Here is a 26,548-nt window from a genome sequence, read left to right as displayed (position 1 = left end):
CCGTGTCGCGATGTTGCGAGAGTTAGTAAGAGCGAGCAAGTATTGTTTACATCTGTGCTGTGTTACACTCGGTACATCAAACTGCTGTTAGGTGCAACCAAGTGGTACTTCCTCGACGTGCAAATTTTTTAAAAATTCAACTGCTTCTACGAAACCGCCCTGTTCATTTATATGCAGAGTGACAATTATATATTATTTTATATATTTGCAGGAGTCTGCGGGGCCACTTAAAGGTCCGGGCCCGCCTGCATTGTGGGCCCTGCAGTCCCTAACATTACGCCCCTTATTACATACAAGCACTTTACATTACTTTAGGTGATATGACTATATTTATGAAACACGAAAAGAAAGCACTGGGGTTAACGAGGAATGAAATGTAATATTATCCCGCACTTATAAAATTAGCCTAAAAAAATTTACACGCAAATACTACGAATTGCTCGAACGTTAAGGGATTCAGATTTACCCGTCGAATTGACATGATAGCCTTCAAAGACTACTAACGTAGCTCTATTCTCTTTATATCACCTAGAAGAAGGCAAACTTTGTCGAGCTGGGCTGAGCAATGACCATCCGACCAGGCCTCCAGTGATTTCCATCTCTTTGGATCGTTGATGAAGCGCCAGGATGGTAAGCAATTGAACATCATGACGTGGCTAAGAATATTGAGTACAGATATTGAATAGTTATGTGTATCTGTGTTCTACAACTATGTATTCTTTTATTTAAAATGAAGTTTACCCTTGCAAAATCTTGTTTCCTTATTTTGTAAAGGTGTTTTTTCTTTTAACAGACGGTGCCCGTTATAGCTGGAGGGTCTGTCTTACAAAGGCTGCACCACTGTTAGTAATAAGCCATACAAAATACACCCTGGGGTGTACACAATTTCTTGTACTTGCGGCAAGGTATACATTGGCCAAACATGCCGGCTCTATTGGTACTCGTATCAAGGAACACCAACGTAATATCCGTTGAACCAGCCAGACAAATCAGCAATAGCTGAGTACGCCCTATCAACGGGTCATGATGTCGCGTTCCAAGATGTTCGACTACTACTAACATGTTGTCATTCCTTCCTTGAAGGAGTAGGTGAGCCTCTTAGACGGTGACGTCGTCTCTCATGCCAGGAGATGCTTGGAGAAAGTGAGGGGTTGGAGTTCGTGGCCTATACTAGGAACTGTCTCAGTATTCACCTTAGTGCAGGAGAATGTAAAACCACGGAAAGTCATTCCCAGGGCAGCCGAAGGTGGGGACCATCTCCTCTCCGTCTCCCGAATACAGAGGCGTAGAGTCACGATAGAGTCGTGGCCATCCCTCCTCTGCTCAGTTGGCCGGTCGAAGTTCAGAGCTGAGGGACCATATGTGGGCCCAGACTAACCCTGCATACGCCGACAAGATGTTCAAGATCTTACCCACACTATACACCACAGGTCTGGGCAGTAGCAGCGATTGGGAATTAGAGAGGGGGAGGCAAACGTTTACATAAAAGGCTACAAAATTTCAAATTTTCGGATGCTCTCTGAGCAAATTTCGACAGAGAGTTTAAGAGTGAAAGTTTACGAACTTAAGTGCGGTAATAATAGTTTTTTGAGATTTTGATTCAATACTATACAACCATACTTTCACCAAAGGAAGAATATTACACATGTTTTACAATTAAATATACTTAGGGCGTGTTTGTACAATTAATAATCATTCAGCATTTGACTACACACTTAGAAACTAAAACATACACTAAAGAGACTGCCAGACTGACGAATGCGCGCGGAAAGCGGGTGAATCATACCTCAGTGTCCATAATCTAGGTAAAAAGTATACCCCTGCTACCCTTCCTCACAGCACATACTACACGCCGCTCCGCGAGTCTCCGCTACTTGCTGTGGTGCAATGCAGATCGATTAGTCGCGACGAACGATATTTTGTGCGTATTTTCACTAATAATTTCGTTAATAATTAAATCAATTAAACGAAATATTTACCTGATAAGCCACCAGGGCTTGTACAAATAGCTCTCTTTTTAATAATTCCTAGTTTCAGCTGGCTAAAATGGAATAAAATTTAATGTTTTCTCCAGAAAATATTGGGGCGACTGCCCCCCCCTGGCCCCCATAATCGCCGCTACTAAATTGAGATATGTTTGTGATGGCAGATGAGGACCTGATAGGGGAAGAAAGGTCAATAATGGGGAGAACAACGAGACAACGTATAATTTTAAGGCGTTAATATCATTAATTTAAGTGAACCTCTAAAGAATACCTAGGATATGCATAGCGCGGGATTTTATTGACTGAATATGAGCAGAGAAGTTTAGTTTACACTTTATTGTACCACATAGGTCTCTTACCTGAGAAGCCGATTGAAATATATTTCCCTGGATGGTATAGGAGGAGTTCATTCCTTGTTTTAGCAATGGAAAGGAGATTACATTGTACTTCTTAACATTGGGAGAAAGGTTCCATTTCTTAAGCCAGTCACCACACGAATTGAGAACAGTCTGCAATTCATCGCAATCATCAGGTAGGATTTTCGTCGGCGTACAAGAGCAGGGAACACTGACTATTTTGGGTGCAGAGAATTATGTCATCGACATAGAGAACAAACAGTAGGGGTCCCAGAATACTGTCCTGAAGTACACCTGATCACACAGATAACCATGATGAGGCAGATTCAGGGAGTACCACTCTTCGTTTCCTGTCGGAGAGGAAACTTGTTATCTATGACAAGACGGGGCATGGAAATTACATCTGGTAGCGAGCTTATGAAGAAGTGCGTGATCCACAGAGTCGAATTCTTTGGCCAGATCTATTTAGATTACATATAACTGAGATTTATTTTCTATTGCTGAAATGATGTGGTGATTCATAACTGTGAGGTTATTGAGGCATGATTTTCCGGGAGTAAATCCGTGTTCTTCAGATAGGTACGGCTGTGTGGAAAAGAGGATCGGCGTTGGGTTATTCTTTCAAGTATTGGAACGTTATATGTTGGGCGGTATGATGAAATATCACGTTTGTTGTCAGATTTGAAAATAGATGTGATATCAGCTTGTTTACAACGGTCGGTGAATGTAACAGTAGCTATACACAGGTTTGCAATTGTAGATAACGTTGCACAAAGAAATGCAGAAGTATTTTTAAGGAACACAGGGCTAATATCATTGGGCTCGGTGAAGTGGTTTGTTGGGAGGCTGTTGGGAATATTTAGAACGTGGTTAAGGGTAATTGAAATTTGTGATAATGAGCAACTGCAAACACTATTGGTCTCTGCTAGTTCTGTGATGGGTGCGGGGTTGGGGGGGGGGGGGGGTAAAGGTAAAGCGAAAGTACTCATTGAATTTTTGAGACCTTAATTCAGTTGGGACATCATCACTGCGTAGTTTAAGACTCAGTCGTATCTTCTACGTGATGAAATGGGGGTCCAATTTTTTTTGTTTGTTTTTAAGGTTTCCAGTTATAGAAGTGATGTGCCGGTTGTAGTCATTCTTAAAAGATGCGATTTTGAAATTGTCCTGAGGTGTTTAAAGGGTTTTGTTCTTCAGTAGCAGTTTAGTTTCGGCGCTCAGCCACGGGGATTTTTGTGTGTTGTAGGTTTGAAGAAAAGTACATGCTGTTCAATAGTGATAAATATTAAATCCTCAAACAGGGTAAACGCACTGTTGACGTCATGCTCAGCTGATAACCAGTACCAAGGGAGAGATGAGAAGTCAGTCTACTTTACTCCAGAGAGGAAATGCTTACCTCGCAGTGGGTGAGAAGTCCTTATGTCGATAAGCAGGTAGGCTCAGGGTAGCTTCAATTGAGTCATGGTCAGCGCTAAGAATGTTTCTGCGAACAGATACACTAACACTAGTTACTGTAGAGAAGAGGAGGTCCAATGTTGCCAGATTTCTGGTGGGTTTTAAGCAGAACTGATGTAGATGAAGACCGTTTGTAAAATTTGACAAAATAAATGAGTCCACAGGGTCGGTTTACTGTTCCAGTGGTTAGAGATTGCCAGGCTATGTGTGAACTGAAACCATCGATTAGCACAATATCTTTGGATTTATTCTGAGCCAAAACCGTTGAATTAAAGCAATCTTCTAACTTTGTGATATCACCGGAGTGTGGATGGTAGAAGAAGCCAACTAACACGTTTTTACTTTTGGAGATCATAATTTCGACCCAGGTTATCTCACATTCGGTTTCTAGGTCAGGTCTGTAACGGACTTTAAGTTTATTACCCAACTGTAATCATTACACCATCCCCAATGCTTACCGGTACCTCTGTTTTCACAGAACACTGGAAAGTTAGATGAGAATAGAAGTTCACCGTCCGAAACAAAATCAGGTAACCTTCAGTGAAACATAAGATATCAAACTCGCTAAATTCAGGTTCACTGAGTACACAGTCAGTTAATTTGATTTCCAGACTCTGGATATTCTGATAATAAACATTAAGCGGCCCTAGATTCAAATGAACGTCGCCAGAAAGAAGAAGTAAAGAAACGAACACAGCACTTGAGGGAGCATGGCCACCTATCGTCCTTTCACTGGAAGAGACAGGAGTATGGCGAAGCACAGGGAGATCATAGACAGACAAAGCGGCGAAAATATAATGCCGTTCTGCGAAGCACCACTGTAGTATTGAATCTCACGACACTTGACTTGCTTCAGGTCTGGTTGTAGATACGAAAGCACAGTACGACACACTTCTATACACAATAAAGACTAGGAAAAGAAAGTAATATGTCTGAGGTACAAAAGCTATTTTGCCACTTGCTTCTTTGTATAACTGGATAAGTTTGAAAAACCTGTAAAATGAATTTCACTCTTGTTATGTAAATAAAAATGCTCTAAGTAATGAATCATCATCGTACAACTTCAGTTTCATCGTACGCTCAATATTCATCATTAATTACAGATTTTTTACGATCATCATGTAACTATTATTTAACAAACTGTGCTATACACCAATTATCTATTTCTAAATCATCTCCCGGACTGTGTAACTAAGGCTGTAAATTGCTGGCTTTCTGAGCCTATGTTCTTAATTACAATTCCGGTTCAGTTCTATGGTATACGTAAAGCCCGGATTTTCATGCAGTAACAGGTTAGATTGCAAACTAATTTGGTTAGTAGCAAGTGTCGGCCACCCACTCTTTCATAATGCAGCAAGGGTAACATAAATTGTAGGAGTTCTGATAGGTAGTACTCCTAATGTTTATGCAATCCCCATAGAACAGTTGTTGTGAAGATTGACTATACTTGCTGTTTGCTTCAGTAACTTTGCATTCTGACTTATTAATGCATGAAAGTCCGCACTCCAGTTGTATGAAGGTGCCCATATACACCAGCCTAATGTCGGTAGGTTTACTGGCACGTAAAAGAACATCTACGCGCCTAAATTCTGACACCACGATGTCTCTATAAACAGTAAAAATTAATGCATATACATTTTTAATTTTATTATTATTATTATTATTATTATTATTATTACTAATAAATATATCGCAACTGAGAAATATCCCGGTGGAAATGATCACTTACAGTAATGTGAAAATACAGAACAGTTAAAAAATTACCCATAACAACAACGACAACAATAAAACAACAAGCAATTCCATGGAAAGAAAATATTACAAGAATTACTACTAGTTGAACATTCTAAATCCAGCATCATCATATACAAATTCACACACAAGTTAAGTATTTCCGGTGCTTAACACTGCGACTTACAATACTATAGGTTCAGTGGGACGTAAAACCAATAACATTTAAGTCATGCGTATTACAGGTACAAATAATGAAGTTCGGAAGTAATCATATTGAGTTTCCTTTTTGAATAATGAGGTAATTACCTCATATGATTGCTTTCAAACACAATAGAGATTTAAAAATTCCATTGATTTTTCCAGATATAGCAGAATATATTTACTTATGGTTGTGATATTACTCCCTGATTCAGATGTTCGACGTGATGTAGTTCAAAGACGTCCGTCTAATATTACTTTTGTCTGGGACTGTTCTTTTGTTACTCGAACAAAAAAAAGGAAATAAAATTCATGAGGAATATTTCAGCGCTAAGCGTGAAGAAGTAAAATAGGAAAGGAGGGGATAATGTTTCGTTTCCTCTCTCGTCTACTCTTCTGTAGCCGCCGGGGATTCACCGCTATTATGGGCTATGAGAGAAGCGACTACTGGTAATTCCCGATATCACAAGTTCTATCGATGCTGCTCGGAGATCATCTTCATGGGTAAGAACAAACGTGCCACTATTCAAATAAAACCTGTTAGAACAAGTCGAGAAACATAAAAAATAAAAAAACTGCCTTTAGACTTCTTACTTTGCCTTCATATCATTCTCCCATGTTGCCTTTTGATTGCATTAATTCCATACGAAAAGTATCACAAAAAGGATTGAACTCAAGGTATTATGTCTTCCTAGCATTTAATATTTTATGCGACTTGGTTTTAATTACAGAAGAACCTCCGATATCCGGAAAACACTTTTAACCGAAATACCTTTTAACCAAAACGATCGGAAAAATCCCCAGTTACAGCCCTTGAGGCAAGCAACTGAATGCTGAAAACATGTAGTGATATGAGCTACGAATTTCAGGTAATTAAAATATAATGAAGTTTGAGAATATATTATTTATTTATTCCTAAAAATTACAATCCTTTGCTTAATCATGGTTACCTGGTCGATTAGATTAGCAGTTTGCTTTGTTTCTACCACTAATGTGAGTCAGGGCATTGTTTCACTTAAGCACCACTACGAGCGCTAATGTGAGCCAGTGCAGAGTTCCACTCAAGTCCTTATAACTACATTTGGTGTGGAAAAATGAACAATTAAAAAAATCGCTGCCTACCATGGCAATAATAGATACGCTTCACCACATAGTGGAGCTGGAATATCATCAACAGTAGTTATAAAATCCTTATGGTAACAAAGAAAAGTACCATTTCGACAACAGAGCAGAGGAACGAAATCCAAATCCTTCCATGTTCCGATAAGAATCGTGGCTTACTCCCGAGGAAGAGAAAAAAAAAGTCTCCTCTAATCCGATATAAACTCGAAGGTTCTCATGTCGATAATTATCTCGCTCGATTATTTCTTTAAGGGAATAATGATATGAAAAGTCAGTTCATTGAATAGATTAATCTTTTCTGAGTCCAAAAACGTAAAAAAATGTTCCTGTAACAAATGTGTATTTTGTGTGGCTATCAGGCCCGGCTTCATAATATGATCTGCGGAGCTGCAGAACCACCAGAACGAAAGATATAATACACAGCGATTAGCGATCCCAACCTTCAAATGGAGTGTTATTATCGAGCCAAAGTTCGATACTCATTCAGATAGTGGTGATCTGGCAACCTTTTTAGGATCTGAGAAAGACGGAATCTCAGGCTGAAAGCATGAAATAGCGCACTTAACTACAGCTTTGTCCGACAGGTGGCTAAGAGTCGCCCATGCGGTTCTGTATGAACTGCACGCCTTGCATCACGGCTGGCAGTTTGACGTCTCTCTTGCCCTCTACACAACGAGAAACCAGGAAATTACAAGAATGATGACGAAAAAGGCATCACGTTACTTCCCTGCTGGCAAGCAGCCAGAGACATTGCCATGGTAACCGGCATAATCTGTGTCGATCTACGAGAGTGTCCGTCAATCGACGTAGAGCATGAAACCCGTAGGAAATAATCATTTGTCCTCATTTGAGGAGTAAATGAAATGATGTACATTACAATAGTTGTTTAAAATGAAGGCACGTTTCACATATAGTTCATGGATTTTGCTGAAAATCAGTAGTATAAGAGAAAATTGAAGACAACTGTTCTGGTTTTCCTATGAACAACCAGTCTATTCAGAGATTTTTAAATCATATGCTTATCTAAACCTCCCCCTGTAAGAGTGCTCAATATTAAGTTTGGTTGAGAACTATTCAGCCGATTCACCGTGATGGTGGAGCAACCAGACAGACAGACAGACAGACAGACAGACAGACAGACAGACAGACAGACAGACAGACAGACAGACAGACAGACAGACAGACAGACAGACAGACAGACAGACAGACAGACAGACAGACAGACACTGATATGGTCTTGAGTTGACCTAAAACTGATAAATATCTGAAATATTGGCAAAACAACTGAAATTAGAGACAGCGGACACCCACAACTTTTTATATAGATTAATGAATTAATAGGTTCCGTGTAAATTGTCCCTAACATTTTATTAGAAAATATTCAATTTTGAAATGTGATCTTTTGCTGTTTGAATCCCTGTCAATGAACAAAGGAAAACATGTTCTTAGTATATTATCCTTCTGTATATATTTTGCACTAGTTGACGTTACCAGGTAAATTATAAACAAATTTGGTAGCCACGGAAGGAATAGCTTCTTAGATATTATTAACTTAGAAATAGGGTTTTAAACATGCAGGCTTCACATCCAGGTACCCTTAAATAATAATTAATATCAGTGGCGTGCAATGAACCCCAGCTATCCCAGCTCTTCTGAGGCAAATAATATTGTACTTAAATGTTCTTATTGTTCTTAACCTTTTCACTCCCAAGTTTCTTTCAGCCTTATGCTTGTCCCATACCAGATTTTTCTGGACGTTTCGACAGTGGTTGTAATAGGCCATGAATACTTTGTATTTACACAGCTACTAAAAAGTCATCGAACGATAATATTAGCATTAGTTTTCTCCTAACACTTTTCCCAAAACTTGAAAGAACTTGGCGTGATAAATGTCGACAGCTTGTTTCACTAAAACTTATCTCTACTATATTCATAAAAAATCAGACATCATCATTATTGACTAAAATTTCTAAAATATAATATTTCGTTATGTTTTCTTTACACTCCCGTGCACCCATCTCAGAAGGCAGTTGTGAAAGAAAAACACCAGGCATATAATTATCGTCAAAAAACGGTAAGGCGATTTATGATTCGTCCGTCGTCTGAACAAAGCATGTCAGCAGCGTTGGACTGAACTCGGAAGTGAACAAGAGCCCATTTGCTTTAAATCTGAATTAACTCATGTTTGGGACAGCGGGGGAAATGTTGACATCCGAGTTAACTGGGGCATGTGATGGAAAAGGTTAAGAAAGTTTGTTTATCGAGTTAAAAATCTGCAAACAGCTAAGTCAAGGCAAGTACTTCTAGCTTGAAAAACCGTTCGCTCTCCCGCAGTCCACATCTCTCCAGCTAGCTGGGTTTCTTTGCCGGCGCGAAAGGAACTACTCAAGCGAAATTCAAGTAGCCTGGTTGACAGATGCCCTTTAAAGCTCTTTCTCTTGGGGAGGCAGGACGATAACTGTTAGACTTGCTCGAGATTCACAATGTATCACGGCGGCCGAGCAGCTAGCTTGGGTACATGTTAGTTGCAACAGTTAACACTGGAAGCGTTCAGCGCCACACATCAGAGGCAGCAAGAAAAATCCTATAGCTACTTGCATATAGTCTTGTTAATAAAAATAGACACGTTATGAAATCAATTGTAATAGCGTATTTATATTTGATTTCGGCATGTAAAAAGTTTTGGGGAGCTATTCAATGATGGCAGATGTAAAGTATGTTTTTTATATGCACGCGATGAAATATTTAAGTTACCCAGCATGAACACAAAGCCAAGCGTGAAGGAGCCCACAAGAAGTTTGTATCTTGCTTAACTGTACTTACGTTTTTTTCTAAGGCTATATTGTGAATTCTTGTAGCGTTCCTCTTGGATTATAGCTGAAGTTTTCGCGAGTTCTGAGGCATTCTTCGTCAATATGGTATACGTCGTGAGGAATATTTTCTCCTCATTTATCGTTTGCTGCACCTACACAAAACTTTGGCGACGCTAAAATACCTGCTAAATTTTGCTAATTCCGTTCAGGTTAGGATTTTTAAGTTTAAAAATAAAAAGTTAGTCCCATTATATTTCTGTGAAAACCATGCCATTCTATTATGAAGCGTCAGCGGATGAACTGTAAGTACACTGTTTAAAATCTGCCGTAGCTTAAGTTATGATATTGCCGTCTCTGCCGTGCATACCAATTTGGAAATATGTGCAAGTATGTGGTTGAAAATATTCTTATTCAAGTGAGTTATAATCGTTCCTCAATACGTAAATTGCCTTACTCATTTATTAACTTATTTATTTATTTATTTATTTATTAACTTATTTATTTATTTATTAACATATTTATTTATTTATTTATTTATTTATTTATTTATTTATTTATTTATTTATTTATTTATTTATTTATTTATTTATTTATTTATTTATTTATTTATTTATTTATTTATTTATTTATTTCCACCTAGTCATCGAGTGAGTTTATGAAATGGTAATGTTGGCTTTAGAGACAGTGGTGGGGCTGCGATTTATTTTTGAATTTTTGCAGCTCGGGTAAGGAATGCGTTCACCGCACTGCACTGATTAATGCCACCATCACCCTTTGTATAATATCCTGTACCGATGTGGTACCTGTACTGGTGTTCGTATTTTGATTACCTGGGGTTTGTGTTGGGAACAACACGGCTACAGAGCCGAAATAGTAAAGGCCTGTTCGGTTCACTTGGAAGAACATAAGGTCAGTTCATCTTCAAGCAGAAATGTAGAAACAATATTTTTACTTCTGGAGAGGTACATAGTCTTGAAGTTCACTCAGCCTAAACCAAAAGTGAATACCAGGTTAATTTCTGGGGGCAGTGGCGGCCGGGCTTTGGGTTAACCAGTATGTCTGCACCGGGGTTGAAGATACATTACGCTCCTCCAAGGACCTCCTTAGCCTATACGGAAATGCTTTTCCACGTAAGAATATCACAACTTATAAATCTCATGTTTATCCCGTATTGGCTCAACACAACTAAGGTTAAGTTATGAGTAGGTTCCCACCTTCCAATACTTATCAATTTCTGTATAATAGGTTTATTAATTACATAATATAAACCATTTTAATTTCTAGTACATGTTTCGTTCCGATTATGGAACATCTTCAGCTAAAATTTGACAAAATGGCAAGACAATTAAAACATATTGATGTTATTATGATACAAAAGCTAAAAGATATGACAGAATGGCACGAAGATTAAAACATATGATTATGATGATGAAACAAAGTTCATTCATGTTGGTTAAAAATTCAACAAGTCAGTGTTCAAGTGACGAAGTAAAATCGGCGATAAGGTTCTTCTTCATGTTGGAGACGTGTACATTTTGTTAATCTTGAAGATAAATTGGAGATTCAGAATCATTTAACAACACGACATAAGGGAGGACGTCAAATACGACACGACCGACTATAAGACTCATTTTAATAATCTAACCATAACTCAACTTCAGCTACGGTTGTTTTATCAAGAGTTCCCCCGATAAACATACGTTAAGAAAATATTGTATTTCTCCAATTTATCTTCAAGATTAACAAAATGTACACGTCTCCAACATAAAGAAGGACCTTATCGCCGATTTTACTTCGTCCCTTGAACACTGACTTGTTGAATTTTTAACCAACATGAATGAACTTTATTTCATCATCATAATCATATGTTTTAATCTTCGTGCCATTCTGTCATATCTTTTAGCTTTTGTATCATAATAACATCAATGTGTTTTAATTGTCTTGCCATTTTGCCAAATTTTAGCTGAAGATGTTCCATAATCGGAACGAAACATGTACTAGAAATTAAAATGGTTTATATTATGTAATTAATAAACCTATTATACAGAAATTGATAAGTATTGGAAGGTGGAAACCTACTCATAACTTAACCGTAGACGTAAGAATATGTCTCTCCCGGCGGACCCTATAAGAAAATGCATGTCATAATTTCATGGAAGGTTTCAAATGCTAACAACATCGTTGTTTTACATCCCACGCACGCATTGTGTGTATCATTTCTTGCATCAGGACATGTTCTTTCATTTGGAAACACTTCCACTCTCTTGCGACGTTATCCTAACTTGATAGCGTGCGCTCGATAAACATATCAAAATGGCCGTGTGCAGCGTGCATTAAATTAGTACAGCTTCGACTCTCGTTGCGCTCGGATGATGCACTTGCTGTCAAACAACTCTAATTGGTCGGTAGCACCCATTAAAATTTAAATCAAATTCGTGGAATACGGGATTCGCGAAATATCGCAACAACCAGATCACTCAGGATAATAGAAGAGGAATTATCAAACTTTCAATAAATAAATAAATAAATAAATAAATAAATAAATAAATAAGAAATAATAATTACACAATTTCATATGTATGGTATCGGTTTAGACCCTTGCACAGGGTCATTTTCAGCCATGTAATTTCAAATCGGCAAGTTAATAAATACAAAATATTTTAAACCTAGAAATAACACGTCCACAGACATAAAAACACTTTAAAATACTACGTACACAGAGCTTAAAAACACTTAATATTGTTATATGTGAGCGGATAAAAGCGTTGTCAAATTTCTTTAATGTTAACTTATTTGAATAAGACCCATATGAGTGGTTGTCATGAAAAGCACACTCCTTATCACATTTAATCACTGCATATATGTCCAGCTTGATATGGAGGATCCACTTCTACCGTGATACACACCGATTTTAAATGAAATGGCTGAAGATGACCGTACGCAAGGGTCGAAACTGGTCCCATACATATGAAATGGTGTACTTTTTTAGTTATTAGATTTAACTGTATATTGAAATATGTATAATACCTTTCCTGTTCTCCTCAATATGGATCAACTTAATTCTTCTTCTTCGTCTTAATCTGTTTACCCTCCAGGGTCGGTTTTTCCCTCGGACTCAGCGAGGGATCCCACCTCTTCCGCCTCAAGAGCAGTGTCCTGGAGTTTCATACTTTGGGTCAGGGGATAAACCTGGGGAGAATGACCAGTACCTCACCCAGGCGGCCTCACCTGCTATGCTGAACAGGGGCCTTGTGGAGGGATGGGAAGATTGGATGGGATTGGCAAGGAAGAAGGAAGGAAGCGGCCGTGGCTTAAAGCGAGGAACCATCCCGGCATTTGCCTGGACGAGAAGTGGGAAACCATGGAAAACCACTTCGAGGATGGCTGAGGTGGCAATCGAACCCACCTCTACTCAGTTGACCTCCCGAGGCTGAGTAGACCCCGTTCCAGCCCTCATACCACTTTTCAAATTTCGTGGTGGAGCCGGGAATCGAACCCGGACGTCCAGGGATGCCAGCAAATCACGCTAACCACTACACCACAGAGACGGACAAGTTTCCTACTAACGAAAAGTAATTACTGTTCACGAAAGAAAAGGTTAAAAACCCAAGATGAGTCACAGAATGGACAATAAATAATAACGGGAAAATAGAACAGCTTATAGAGATGACCAAAGAAGTCCACGACTGCTACAGAGTCGATACGTGTTAAACGGAAGCGGGTCAAAGCCCAGTGCGTGGAGACACAATCAAATGTATTAAAAATCAAGCTTATGATTTGCCCTCCTGCTTCTATTGTAAATTAAATTCTAACCATGTAGGCCTAACAGTTAGTATTAGAAATTTTTCTAGTCTGTTCTATTGTTAAGTAATGTATTTTTTATTCTCAAGGGAGTAATAGGACAATATTATCAGTGTATTTACTCCCTTACTTAGTATAGCCATGTAGGGATTAATTAAATTTTGCTTGTATTTCTCTAACTTCACGGGGATGTTTTAGTGTGTTCCCCTCGGAATCCTCTTTACCTTTAATTTGCTGCGGCACGTTTTTTTTCATAATTTAATCTTGTTCATTTTTGGAATTATTTTCTTCCCACCGATCGCAGCTTACTTTGCGCTTAGCCTTTCTTTAATGTGGCAGCTGTGTCCCAGTAGGATGTTGTCAATTTATCTAATATGTTTATGGGATTTACTATGATTTTGAGTCCATCACTTCTTACTATTTTAGGCGTACTTTCTAAATTTATCTTTCCTCCCTTTGAGTATATTTTTTGGTGGTCATTTGTGTTCATATGAGATTAATTGATGTATTTTTGGGTGGGTATACTCAATTAGGATTCTTGACATGACTAATTCTCTTTGGGTAATTGAGTAACGACACTATAATTGCCTTCTGGGTTGTTTAGAATATTACTGTAATCTTTCGATGCTTTTTTCTATTACATGATTATATTTGGATTGTATGTCCGTTCTGTCAGTACTTAGGTAGTTTTTGAGTAGTGTTTCAATTGTGTGCTCATCGAGACTTAAAATATTTGTACGCCACCCCTTCTATTGTATTATTGTTAAGGTAAGTTCTCCTAATAGTATTTTATAGAATTTATCATAATTTTTTATTGCATCTTCTTTAGTGACAGAATACCAACATGACGCAATATTAACGCATTAAATCACGTTTTATAAACATGTATCAAGCCTGTGACTGGACGAGACGTAAAACGATCTGTTATAACTAGAGTCCGGATTATTAGATGCTGATAGGTTAGAATGCAAACTTACTTAAGCCAGTAACAAGTATACCCTACACTGTACAACGCTTATGCTATGAGATTTGCATAGATATTAGGGGTAAAGCCTGTAGTACTCCTTGAATTTATGCTACACTTCCTACATAGTGGTGCAATGGGTTGCATGTCACTCCCTACAAACCAAATTACTTTGCATTCTAACCTATTACCACCTACAAATCCGTGGTATAGTTATTTACAGTTAAGTACGTTGCAGTGAACTTTCATGCCGTGATAGCTGACAGTGTGTGTGTGTTTGTTTTGTCCTTTGTTTAACCTATTAATCTCACTCGCCAATCAAAGACAATAAAGAAATGATGGACTCACACGTGGCGCTAAAGTATAATCCTCAAATTGAGTGAGGTATGTATGGTTCGTGCTCGTTTACTGTGAAAAGTAAATGAATTGCGAGAGAGTGAGTGGGTACTGTGAATCACACACGAATATGTATTGCACATTGAACTGTTTTCAAAATAAATGGTGCAACTTCCACCATTTCTGGCTTATTATAATCGTTCAAAGTCAGGCCATCACAATATTCAACTCCTCATGGCATACGCTAAAACAGAGTAAAGCATTCTTTTATCGAAAAATACTAGAGTACTAAGAAAATTCTTATACACTTTTTCTAGGAAACTGAATTATAAGTACACTTGTTGTACTCCAGAGTTTAATGGGCAGCGTATACACTTTTAAGAGTTCTGTACGTGTGTTTACCTCTGACTTGATACTTTTTTTTTTCTGTTTGCTTTACGTCGCAACAACACAGATGTGTCTTATGGCGACAATGGGACAGGAAAGGCCTAGGAACTGGAGGGAAGCGGCCGTGGCCCTAATTAAGGTACAGCCCCAGCATTTGTCTGGAGTGAAAATGGGAAACCACGGAAAACAATCTTCAGGGCTGCCGACAGTGGGGTGCGAACCCACTACCTCCCGGATGCGAGCTCACAGCTGCGCGCTCCTAACCGCACGGCCAACTCGCCCGGTCATATTTTCTTAACCTGAACGGCCCCCTTAAGGTATAGTATGATTATAAGTAGCTAATATGTTAAAAATGTTTCAGCTACAGTGAGTTTCTCTCATTGGTTGGCCGGCAGGCGCACCGAGCTTACCTGCCTCCCGTTGACTCATCACTTCCCGCTCCGCGGCGTAGTAACATGGACAGCACTTCGCTCACTGTATCCTTGCATGAGATGAGGTAATAATTAAAATTAAGAAAATAAGAATTAAGAAACTTGGTAATTAAGAATAAGCTCGTACCTTATGACAGGAGATTCAATGGTTTGAATTTTAATATTTTCGTATCCCGTCATGCTGAGCACTTCGAAACCTCTGTTTCTTGTCAAACTCATCTTAGGGATTTTGTAGACGTATGTTCTAATCTTTCTGCGATTTCATTTCTTTTTCCTCGTTAATTTCACGTTTCTTAACACTTCTGTTCTTATCGAGTAAAAAACCAGTTCCCCTCAATTTCTTTACGAGTTTCCGCACGGTCTCTCCATATGCAGGGCGAAACCTGGAAATTGTGTTACTTAATTATTTTATACTATCTGCATTTGTCTGCCACTATTGGGCTTGTAATATTGCTCAATGAACGTGGGAGGTACCCTCGAAACGCAGAGATTATATTTTCACATAATTATCTTACATATATATCGTTTCCTCTACCGTGTACACATTCTGAGAATTATACTCCGAAGTAACACTTCACAACTCGAGAACAGTAGGAGCGACAGATCAACACTTAATACCCGTTTTAAGCACGGACCTGAACTGCGAAGTGCGGGCATTGCCATGCTTTCGCTGCGCTGTATAACGGCAGATAAGCTGGGCGCGTCTCCCAGCCAACCGACGAGCGAAACTCACTGTATATGCTTGTCAAATTTGAACACGATCCGTCAAGTAGTTTGTAAGTGAAAGAAACAAAGTCAAAGAGACCAAGAAAACAGCATGCGCCAAAAATCGGAAAAACATGTTTTATTCTCGAAAACGGTTAGAGATTGATGTTGTTTGAGTCATCAGTCCATAGACTGGTTTGATGAAGCTCTCGATGCCACCCTATCCTGTGCTAATGTTTTCATTCATATTTAACTATTGCACCCTACATCTGATCTCTATTAAAGATACGAAGACAATTTGTATTTTACCATACTGTACCGGGAAAAATGTCTGTCTTTGGGGCGCTGACACTAGCTTGAAGAGCATGGACTATTTCTAAGGGCGCGGCATGAAAACATTGGAGTTGGTACTGAGAGGGGTATTAGTTCATTGAACTTAGATTGTTTCTGAGAATCTGATTTTATTGTTCATTGAAAACAAATTCATATCACCTTTCATACAAGTTGAGTAGAAGCGTGGCAGAATGGAATATCCGGATTCCGGGGTGGTTGCTGGGCACGGCCTGGACAGGAACCACGCCCGTCCTGGATGTGAAGTTCTAGACGTTCTGGAATTTCTCGAGGTTCTCGAGGATCTGAGAGTTCTCGATTCTCTAGGCGCACACGTTGCGGGGTTCGATCTCACACGGCAATGTTGATGAAAGGTGAGGCGTGGTTCACACACAAGTCCCCCGTATGGCATTCCACTTACTTGTAGCACTGTTAAATAAGTTGCCCTTTAAATATTGCGTTCACTCATTGCAAATGGAATATGTCAAATGTTAATGAAATTGACGCTAGTATCTTGATTCAAACACCTCGCTGAATCACAAATGTTCATAAATTATCAATTGAAAATAAGACGATTGAACTGAATATATGACCATGTGTTAGATGTCAGCCGAATCAATACTTGGGAAAGTAACGTATAATTTATAATGTCAAGTTCACGGCATATGTTTGCTAACATTGGCATGGCAGACTAAATGTTCTATTGGGTCACTAATCATTGTCATCACAGTTCCTAACTCACTGATTTCGTCAGTTTATGATTTCAACACAATATTGAACACAAGATGCACAGTTCATGCAAGTTCAGGAAACGTCAGCACGTTCGTAATAAATTAAAAATGGTACTCGGAAATGTCTTATTCCGTCGATAAACAAAATTACGTGTACCTGAAGACAGTTAAACAATGTCATTAAGTGATCATTGAAGTAGAATTGCACTTGGAAGGAGTCTAACACTGTCCGTGAAAAATGATTACGAAGTATAAATCATTAGTTCAATTATGACACTGAAAAGTTCTATGTTCCCTCAGAACTTTACGAGAGGAAAACACAAATTCAGACATGGCATGGGTACTCTATGCTTCCACAGTCTGTTACGATGACACAAGTTTAAACACAAGTCCAGATGCGGCACTCGAAAATTATTGCATGTTCCCACAATTTGTTATGAAACATAAGTTCGAAAGTAATACTCTGAAATACTCTAAGTTTCCACAGTTCATCACGAAACACAAGTTCAATGAGACACTCCGAAAATTTCTATGTTCCCAAAGTCTGTTTACGAAATACAAGTTCAAATACAAGTTCAAATGTAGCACTTGGGAAAGTTACGACACTCACGAGTGAAATTTTAAGTTCCTACAGTTAGTCGCTGAAACACAAGTCCTTTCCGTGGTTTCCCATTTTCACACCAGGCAAATGCTGGGGCTGTACCTTAATTAAGGCCACGGCCGATTCCTTCCCACTCCTAGCCCTATCCTGTCCCATCGTCGCCATAAGACCTATCTGAGTCGGTGCGACGTAAAGCAACTAGCAAAAAAAAAAAAAACACAAGTCCTAACATGGCACTTGAAGAAAATTATAAAGTTCCAACTCCGCTGGAACCGAACACTCGAAATGCAAAGACTCGTCCGACCATAGGTTCGGTCCGCACTTGTAGAACTCCACTCATCACCCGTGTCGCAGACACGGTGGAGTAACACACACTGAATCTGTAGTTCGGATCACCCTCCTTTTATACCAGATTGTGACAAAGCATCTAGAACGTGGGTATTATCCACCCCTATAAATCCTAAAGTACGCGGTGGATTCTCTCAAGAATTTGACAGATTGCATCTATTACGATGGCCTCCAGGTTGGCGGTGTCAAAACACTATTTTAACGCTAAATAGACTTTTACATATGGGCCGAGATATTACCATATATGGTCACGCTTGGCTGTGTGGAGCTCCCTCGAAGCGGCTACGTCACGGCTGAGTTCGTCAGCGAGTTCGGCGGGCTGCCTATCTTCCACCTCGCGCTAAGTTCAACACACATACTTCGAACTCCTTTCACGTAGCGGCGTTTCCGGTACAATACAAACACTTGGACCATGGGATTATAACCTGCCTCCTCAGTGATTCAGACTTACGTCTAGACGACCCGTCACGAACTCTCTCTGCGTTTCGAGGGTACGTTCCATGTTGATTGAGTAATATTACTAGCCCAAAGGTGGAGGACAAATGCAGCTAGTATAAAATAATTCTGATCGATGAGCTGTCCATATTTTTTAAACATAGTCATACCAGGCTATTATTCACACCAGAGTTAACTTCGTACAACTCAGGAATGTTATTTTGTGCAGGCGTACTAATGGAATTACTTCCCGGACGTCCATAGTAATTGTGTTACTGTATGGCATAGATAGCTGTAATTACCTTTAACCACCGCGCAGTGTTCTGAACTAATACTTTATCATGCACCGTTTGAAATATGAAGCATTTAAAGCCACGTATGTACTCCTCTACTGCTTAATCCACTTTGTGCCTCATGTTCACCGAACTCCGCGATGATAAAATATACTTATTAATACGGAAGTCAGTTTCGTTCTGTTACTCAGCAGAGAAGCTTAAAAAATTAATATTTGCCTCCGTGGTTTAGTTTCTCGCTTGGTTAGCCCACGTTTGAAGGAAAAGAAGGGAATGTACTCTCTTGTAATACATCAGAGAGGGGAAATGCTCGACTGAATAGCTGAGTCGGTATAATGCTGGCTGTTCTGATCTCTAGTTGGCGTGTTCGATACCTACTCAGTCCGCTGGTATTTGAAGGTGCTCATCTTTTGCCGAGAGGCAGATTTAATGGCACGTGAAAGAATTCTCATAGGACAATGGTACCGCCGTCAGCGAGAAAACCAGGCATGCTGTAAACATGAACACGTGTTCATGATAACATTTATTGGTTGATGCTACCGCAGAACGCCTGCGCGGAGACATCAAAGTAGATCGTTAGCCAGATCATATCATAATGCGATGCTACGTGTACACTGTACAAAATATAACTTTTCAAATAATTTCAGTCAGAACAATATGTAAGAATCGATTAATTGTCGTTAATATAAGCAAGTAATTGCATCTGAAGAATCTCGGTTACCCATACACTCATGCTTGGCCCGCCATGTTAAAACTGTAGCCTCTATGATACCGTCCATTGGCACCGTATTGGATGGAATGAAATGGCGTATGGGTTTTAGTACGGGGAGTGTCCGAGGAAAAGTCCGGATCGCCAGATGCTGGTCTTTTGATTTGACGCCAGTAGACGACCTGCGCGTCGTGATTAGAATGGAATGATGATTAAGACGACATATATTGTACACTCAGCCCCCGTGCCAGCAAAATTAATCGATTATGGTAAAAATTCCCGACGCTGCCGGTAATCGAACTTGGGACCTCTGAGACGAAAGCCCAGCACGCTAACCCTTTATCCATCGAGCCGGACACCGTACTGGATGTTTTAATCACAATGACATTGTCCGTTCGCGAAGACCCGGTGAAAACTTTACCTCCATTCACCTCCATAGAGCTGGTGTGGAGCGTGATAAACGGATACGTTGCGCGTAGTAATAAAACTCGTAGAATTTAGAATATTAACGAGACTCTGGTGAGTGTAAAATCTATAATGTGGCGTGTCTTTTATCACGTGGTGACGGAAGAGCCGAGATTCTGGGGTTCGTTGGACTCCCCTCTCTCTCTCTTTCTCACTGTTGCTCGTATCATTCGGATTAATGACAAGACGATCGACAGTCATATCTCACAGACCGCCTGAACAGAAAATCAATGGTATAAGAGAAACTAAAACTTCCCCTGGATGAGTATGGTCAATATTAAGTTTGGTTGAGATCTATTCAGCCGTTTCACCGCGATGGTGGAGCAAGCAGACAAACAGGGAAATAAACAGACACGAAAGTTAAAAACCACTGATACAGCCTTGAGTTGACCTAAAATGGATAAATGTCTCAAAGATTGGCAGAAAAAAACCTTGCTTCCTAAGAGCTTGTATAACACAGTGAAAGCAAAAAGCACAGTGATTGATACAAATACGCAAGTAAAGAAAAATATCAGAGAACCAGTTAATGTGATTCCATTTATTTTATCTATTTTTACCTTCTTTAGTCGAAATAATATTTGAGTGAATGGCAATAAGTTCCATGGTGCGATTTGGAAATACAACTGAGGACGAAGACTTAGGCTGATGGAATTTAATGAAAATATAACTTCACATCTATAATTTATTTTAAGCAGATAAAAAGTGGCTCGTGAAATAGCTCCACTGCAGCACAAAGAGAATTCCACGGTCATTCTTATCGGCAAGACGTAAAAAGTAATGTGATAACAGAAACAATCGAAACTGTTGCTGAGTCTAATAATTTTCACATCTCTGTACTTTGATTTCTTTTCAATTTCATCATTCCCAGTTTTAACTCTCAAACTACCCACGTAATCGCGAACATTCAGTCATTACTGATTTAAGTTGTTGCTTACATCTACAACCCTATGTTCATTCTATTCAAAGTTCCCCTCAGTTTGCCGATTTAATCCTGACACATTGGTGAAGACGTAGCTGCAGCAGTGTAAATGTGATCGCGGCAATCAGGTGAGGTAATGGCAGTTACTTTACAAACCCCTTGGCTCTTACCATGTGCTCGGAAGTAGCCCGGTCATTCTCCGATCAACCTGGAGACCGCGGATAGATATATCACGTTCCTTGTTGATATCAGTTTCGGTTTTCTCGATGACAGCAGAATATTAGTACTTAAATACACTTCAGTCACTTTCAAATTGTAATAGAAAAGGATGACACCGAGGTAGGTCGATAAAACTAACAAACTTATTTCACGCCATACTAGAAAGTGCACTGCAAACACGATGCGTGACCTGAGATGAAGCTGGGATAAAATACGCCAGTATTGGCACTATATCTATACATCCTGGGCTGTATTCGAGAGTACAAGTGGGTATGACATCTGCTTAACTCCACTCACTGGAGTGTGCCTGCTGATTGCTTGCGTATACCTTCTACAGTGGTATGTGAATAATTAGACTCAACGGAAATTTTACAAAAAAAAATAATAATAATTGTGTGTCAGTCTACCTAATTTAGACTTTTACATCAATATTTAAGCCCATTATTGACAATTTTATATCACTCTTTTGGGTACAAATATTAAAGAAGTGTCAACGGAACAAGTAGAAATATATAATCTCAACATAGTATTTTAAACATACGAGTAGTATTGTATTTCACGAAGGACCGAAAAATATCTAGGAGTGGGAAGGAAGCGGGCATGGCCTTAATTAAGGTACAGCCCCAGCATTTTCCTGGTGTGAAAATGGGAAAATACGGAGAGCCATTTTCAGGGCTGCCGACAGTGGTGTTCGAACCCACTATCTCCCGAATACAAGCCCACATACAGCTGCGTGATTCTAACCACACGTCCAACTCACTGCGTAGAATATTGTTTAATTCGAAGTAAAAACACCATATAATAACTCTCATATTTCCAGTAACGTTCTAACTAGCGAACTTTGAATTTCTGTAACCGAGAAAATCTACTCACGAGGCCAAAAGCGAGAGCTGATTGACGGCTGTCAGCTGATAATATCAGACATTACAGTCAGACTGAATACTTCTGACTTCTGTATATCCTCACATATACACTCCCTTTGTGCATTAATGATTCATGGAATGTCCTTTTTGAAACCTCTTGCTGCCTTACAGGTTCTATGCATTTCCTTCCATTTTTCACCAAAATGTAATGACTGTCAGTAATGCTTGCCATCATGTTATCCTTAGCTGACTCATTCCCTAAATTCAATTTCCTAGTGTTTCTTCAATTTATCCTTACTTCCGGAACCATTTCTAACTATACTGTATTTTTTTCCAAACTTCACTTCCTTCTTAGTCTCTTTACTTCGCCTGTTGATACCAGTGCACCGTAGTTTTTCTTGTCTCAAAATATCTTATTATCTGATTGGTCAGTCTTCCCGGGTTCATTCTGTAGATATGTCCGAAGAATATGGCTCTCCTCTTCCCGATGGTATCTGAGATCTTTCCCATCTTGAGATATAATTCTTGGTTTCTTATCTTTCCGTATGATCCATCCTCTGTTCTTCGAGGTCCCAGTATCTTCCTCAGAATCTTTCTCTACACTAGTTCCAACTTCTTGACCAATCCTGTTTTCATCAATTTCAAACATTCAGATATATATAAAGCCTCCGGGGAGATTACTGTTTGGTAGGATCTGAGTTTTGCATTTATTTATTTATTTATTTATTTATTTATTTATTTATTTATTTATTTATACAGTATAACTTATACTTATATAACTTATATTTATAACTTATATTTATACAGTATAACATCGAATTCGAATGAAACAAAATTGCATACCATACCTATTTTGTAGGAAAACCGAAATTCTCTGAAGTCTTCGCCTTTACTTTAAAGGATTTTCCACTTCAATTATAACTTCGTCGTTTGTTATGATGTGCTTTGCGTCTTCTGCTGTCACTCGTCTCCGATAGGTGGAACTACTGCTGTGTACCGAGTATAACAGCCTGCCTGAATGTTGGCGGAAGTGACTGGAGAGATCACACTGGTTCTTCATAGCATTCCAGTTATTCAATCCCTACTCTGTGGCAATGATTAGAATGAGCAGTGTGCACATTTAATGGAATAATGGCAAAGGAGTGTTCGCGACTGTCTGCGGCCTGGTCATTCTAGCACTGGACTGTTAGATCAGCAGCGTAGTACTGATCGTTTAAAGTGAGGAAATCTGCAGTTTCTCATTTGATCGAGTATTGTGTATGATAACATTGCTTTTATCACTATGTTCTTAGTGACGTCATTGTAATTACCTATGCTGACTTCAGTTGGGAAAACCACAAAAACAGTTTTTCTGAGAATTCCGTAGCGAAGCATAGGTACATCAGCTAGTATTATATAAGTGACGTCATAAAATCGCGACAGGTCCTTTAACTGCCGAGATTGCAGTTTCCTTGGTTGTGTTATTTGAGATGCCTAGAATTTTGCAGATCTTTGCAAAAAGACCTAGAATCGTTCCACGAGCACTCATCATGAATCCAGTCTACTCAATATGTTCAATTTTGTATTATTTTAAGAACAGGGCACTGTGGATGCACAGGCCCAACTTACGTCGCGCGCGGCCGCCCTGCTTTAAGCGTGTATAACAGTCTAATATGAAATGCTGGAAGTGTCATCCTACATAATGTATGTATGTTTAGTCATCAGCCCGAAGGGTGGTTTGATCCTCAACAGCTACGCCATCAGCTGTCATAGATGGAATAGGCATCATTGAAGAAGCGTACTAGGGAAGTGAGGAGTTGCTTTCCTCACCGAGCCAGAGTTGCTATTACATATCAGTCTGCCAAGCCCACTGAAATGCAAGCACCAACTGATCCTATGAGCAACATTTTCACACCATTCATAGCAGGGACTGACTGCATAAGGAATGGCATTATTAGCCGCTCACACCTCAATCACTTTCATATTGTCAAAGCCAAGGGTAAGACAGAGACAGATCTATGAAAGTAACACAATTGCTCTAGCCTGTACCAGAAGACATAGTGTACTGTGAACACTAGGTCCCGTTAGCAAAGACACCATTCATAATGGGGGACTTAATAAACGGCATTAGGAATTTCTGCACACTAATAGAGAAAGTTATGACTGTTCACACGACTATTAACATTAAAGCAGGCCTCATCCGGAAAGAACACAAGCTCTGGGTCGAATAAACGATCATTCAGTGCTGCAAGATATCTTATATCTGGATTAGCAGGTTTTAAACAACGGGCCCGTGTAAACCTGTACAGTTTGATGTGTAACAGCTTTGTAGCTCTGAGTGCAGAAGAAACTGAAACCCGGACTTGCTGTGCTAATTTTGTGATTTATTCGGTACCCGGTCAAGATTTGCACCAATGTCATCTAGCTTTTCGTTTGTTAAAACTGTTCTTGTGCGCGCAATTTTTTATTGAGCACTGAGCGATTAGTTTCACATTTATTTACAATTACGTGAATCTGTGCTTGGAAGGTGATGCTTCAAGAGGAAATTGCCGAACAAATGAACCGTGAACCCGTCGAGCCAACTCGTACTTAAAATAACTCTTACACACCAAAACACGGTGTTGCAATGATAACTGTTCACCATGTTAACAGCTGAGATTCAGACTGGCGACTCATGCTTGCGAGGTCGAACACGTGCACGCTCCTTGCAAGGTCGAGCACTATGCGCGTGCCTCCCGTACAGCTGCTTAGGTCTCGGAGAGTAAAAACTCCGCTGGACGGTCTCGTTTTATAAGAGAGACTCTGTATAGCCAGGATTTGAATATGCTTGAAATATTATGATAACTATTCGCTTTGTGCTTCCTTTGCTGGCAAGATGTAGTGTTTACAGTGCACTATGTCTTCTGGTATGGGCTAGAATAAAATTGTTACTTTCATTGACCTGTCTCAGTCTCTTCCTTGGCTTTGACAATATGAAAGTGACTGAGGTATGAGTGACGCTGGTAATGCCATTCCTTATGCAGTCAGTCCCTGCTATGAATGGTGTGAAAATGTTGCTCATAGGGTTGGTTGGTGCAGGCATTTCAGTGGGCTTGGCAGACTGATGTGCAATAGCAACTTCTGGCTCAGTGAGGAAAGCAACAGGAAACTACCTCACTTCTCATTTCCCTAGTACGCCTCTTCGGTGACACCTAGGCCATCTATGACAGCTAATGGTGAACCTGTTGAGGATCCAACCAGCCTTCGGGCTGAATACCCAACATACCGGTAGTGATTCCAGAAACTTCCTCGTTAAGGTGCAGGTTGGCTAGCATGTGACGGACATTGCGAAGAGGTTCACCGTAGGGCAAAAATCAAGGACGTGAGGAATGGTTTCGATCTCACTGTGGCATCATCATCATCATCATCATCATCGTCGTCGTCATAATCATCATCGTAATTTGGCTTCAGGCGCCGTTTACTGGCGTTTTGACTTCACGCCATTTAGGCTGCATTTATGTCAATTTTGACTGTTTATTTTACTCGACTTACGGAAACTGGAATTCTCTTTGATGAACTACCGCTAATTTTTAATTACCTTTTTCGAGATAAACGCTGATTATGCCACCGGAAACTTTTACATGCTGTTTCAGACATAGTGTATCATGGCTAGGATTGGAATTGACCGTGGCCTTAAGACTAGCTACAGCCCCAGCATTTGCCTTGTGTAAAATGGGAAACCCATCTTTACGGCTGCAACAGTGGGGATCGAACCCGTCGTCTCCCGAATACAAACTCATAGCTACATGGCCCAAACCGCACGGCTAACTTGTTCGGTACTGTAAGTTTCAGTCTGTGTATAAATGTTAAGGCACGCGCTAATAAACAGCACTATGATGTTAACATAATAATAAGAAGAAGCGTAGGACCTGTTATTTTGGAACGAAGTTTATAACTTGTAGAATACGAGTCCCTTGATTTCGTCGATCGCACGTCTGTCCCGTATTTTGATTTCAGGTATCTTACAACCCTGCTCACACTCGCTAAATTTCTCCTTCAGGGTCCTCTCTCAGCACTGCGAGACTAAGGCAGCCCTGGACCAAGTGCTGGAGCTGGCCACTTGTAATGGCTTCTACGTAACAGCGGAAGGCTTGCGTGATCTTTTATGGTTTAATTGATCATCGTGCCAAGTTTCATTGCAGGCGGCCTGGTCTAACTTAAACAGTTCCCTTGGGAGTCGTCACCGCATTCGTCCATGTTTTCGTATCTAAAAGGTGTATCTCAACACTTGTAACAAATTTTGGGTGTCAATTAGTTATTTAGCGTATGATGCTACAGTTGACGATGGACTCTATGTATTCGTTCTTGACACAACACACACACAGATATA

Source organism: Anabrus simplex, chromosome 5, assembly GCF_040414725.1.
Source record: "Anabrus simplex isolate iqAnaSimp1 chromosome 5, ASM4041472v1, whole genome shotgun sequence".
NCBI classification, from domain to species: Eukaryota; Metazoa; Arthropoda; class Insecta; order Orthoptera; family Tettigoniidae; genus Anabrus; species Anabrus simplex.
This window is presented reverse-complemented; position numbering follows the sequence as displayed.